Genomic DNA, 3,026 nt, shown 5'->3' on the forward strand with positions numbered 1-3,026 from the left:
AAGATATTCAAGAAATAAGAAAAAAAGGAGATTAAAGGAGGCTTGGAGGAGATCATCATCAACCTTCAAAATCTAACAAGTTTCACTAAGTTTTTTTTGTTGTTGTGAATAATACAATGATGTTTCCCTATTTATCATAAAGAACTAATTTTTTTGTGATGAGGGTGATTTCAAAACCCTAGACATGTCTTGTGTTTAATAAAATTGACTCTTTTATCTTTTGATCCTCTTGGTTATGTGATTATTTCTCTGAAAATAGGGTTAACTAGATTTTTCTAATTGTTAAGTGGCCAATTAAATCGTTAGGATTAATCTATTAATGCCCCATTTAGGTTTAGTACGGAATCCTTTGTTAACCTAAATAACAGTGTTAAAGTGTATGCCTGCATACATGGGGGGTAATCACTCAAGATAACTAAATCGACCATATCAGTTCAGCCTTGATCAGTAGGTCTCTCGTAACTTAATGCTTTTATTACTTTGGATCTAGAGATGTATCCTAGGGATCTAATAAATAGGGAATTATTATGACCGTGTCAAATCCAACGACTAGTAAAAGAGATAGAACTTATCAACGTTTGGTATTTTCTGAGCTGATGTGATAAGAGGGTAGAAAGTTAAAGAGTGCTTTTATTATATATAATTCATGGCTAGTGGTGGCGAATAAACCTTCAATCCAGTTTCTCTTATTTATCTCTTTCGTGATTGTTTGCTTGTTTTATTTTGTTTGATTTTAGTTTGATAGTTTTGTTGAGTTTTATAATTTGTGACAACCTGTTTGAAGTAGATAATTAATGAGTTCACAAATCCTCTGCGGGAAAGACCCTTACTTGCTCTGCACTACACAGACATTGCATTAGAAGTTAGGAGGTAAAATTGGTGTTGTATTTGCACGCATCAGGGTGAAGTGACCATTCTACCCCTAATTAGCAGGAAAAGTAGGGAGTGAAATGAAGGAAATTTCAAGGAGAATGCATTAGAGTGGGGGTGATGTGTAAAGAATTAAAGGGTAAAGATGGAATTTCCAAGAAAGTGCGAGGGCAAAGTGGGAAAGAGTGCTTATTTATATGAGCTAACAAGGGTTTAGCCTTAGAAACCCTCCCATTCTCTACACCCCATGCACTTCTACTATTCTCCATTTTCTCAATTCTTCATCCATTTTGCTAAAGGAAATTGAGGGGTTTTTGGTTAGATTTTGACAAGGATTGGATCCTAAGCATCAAGAGGTAAGGATTCTTGCTTAGACATGAGATTAATTTATGTTAGTATGGAATTCTCATAGAGTTTATGCTTAGGGTTTGAGAAAGAGAACAAGTGCAGCAAAGATAGTAGCTTTTGTGAAACTACTCAAGAAAAAAGGGAAGTGAATCCAATCCTAACCCTTGTTGAGCAAGTAAAGCATAGAGAATGTTAGTGAAGTTATATGCTTGAGATTTGTGTATGAAATTGTTATTGAGTTTGATGATGATCCATGAATGGGTTTCTAACATGAGAAGGGTTTGGTTGAGTTGATAGAATTTGATAGAAGTTGGGTTGAATTTAGAGAGAGTTTAAGAGCATTTATGAAGTGTATTTTCTTGGCTAGGATTTGTGATGATTCAAGGGAGTTTTACTCTAATTATGGATGGTTTAAGAAAGAAGGAGAAGTATAGTTAAAGTGGAATTTAAGTATGTAATGCCCAATGGAGGTACGTAATTTAATTTATGCTCTATACACTTTAGTTGATTTTTTTTTTTTTGCTAAAGTATTTTGAGAAAATGTGAAGAAAGCTATAAACTTGCATTAAGGGTAAAATGGTCTTTTCACTCAAAATTAGTTGAAAAAGTAGGGAGTGAAAAAGGTAGAATTTCCTGGAGAATATATTAAAAATGAGGGCATTATGGTAATTGACTAAGGGACATAGAGGAATTTAAAGAAAGTGCAGGGCAAAATGGAAAACTAATATATAATTTTATGTATATTAAATTGAAGAGTGAAACCCTAGCCACTCTTACCATTGCACCTCCATATTCTCTCAAATTCTTCAATTTCTTCAAAGGAAATTCAAAGGTTTTGGGTGTTTTGAGTGGATTTTCAATCTTAAGCTTCTATAGGTAAGATCCTTGCACTAAGATGTGAATTTTAGTTTTAAAGTGTTGATTTGGAGGTTTATGCTAATAGGATTTAAGAGGAGAAGAGAGTTTGATCAAAGGAGATTCTTAAAGGGTTGAATTTGATCATATCAAAGGTAAGTAAATACTACCCTAAGTATGATTTAAGTATGTTGTGTAGAGAACTTCTTTATGCATATATATGGTGTTATATTTAGATTGTTGATGGATTTGGTGTTGAATAATGATTAGAACCTATCATGAGAAGTTGTGTTGGTTTAGTTGTTATTGATGAATGTTGGATGAGATTGGAAGAATTGAAGTGAAAATTTTGAAGTGTGTATTTTGGGCAGATTTGGCGTTAATTATGGAGGAGTTTATTCCAAATTTTTGGTGGCCTAAAATAGAGATAGAAGGGTAGCCAAATTAGTGTTGATTTGTGCACATGAATTATTTGATGAAATGCCAAGGAGAAGTGCATGTATGAGTATGATTATGTGTTACCTTGGGATGTGTTTGTAGATGGTAGAGAATGACATGTTTGCATTCTATAATGCATAATTGCATTTAAATATGTGAATTTAGAAAGAATTATAAGCATGAAACCATCTACATGCATACATATTCATAAGAGCATGAAAATGACCTAAAATATGTTAAAGAGAAAATAGAAAGAAATGAGAATATTAAAGATATTCAAATCTGAATTTTTCTTAAAGAAGTGTAAAAAAAGATAAAAAGAAGAGAAGGTTGTTGCGATGGGGAGCCGTGAGTGACATAGTCCCACATGCACGTCGTCTTTAGTGAGCAGCCTCAGAATTCAGAAAGAAGAAATGTACAGTCCATTAGAAGTGTGTGTGGATGAGGACTGTACCCAGAATTAGAGTATTCACTCACACGGCCAAGGCTCCAAATCCGTGCCTCAACCGAGTTTG

This window comes from Pistacia vera, unplaced genomic scaffold (assembly GCF_008641045.1).
Source record: "Pistacia vera cultivar Batoury unplaced genomic scaffold, PisVer_v2 Contig117, whole genome shotgun sequence".
In the NCBI taxonomy this organism is placed as follows: Eukaryota; Viridiplantae; Streptophyta; class Magnoliopsida; order Sapindales; family Anacardiaceae; genus Pistacia; species Pistacia vera.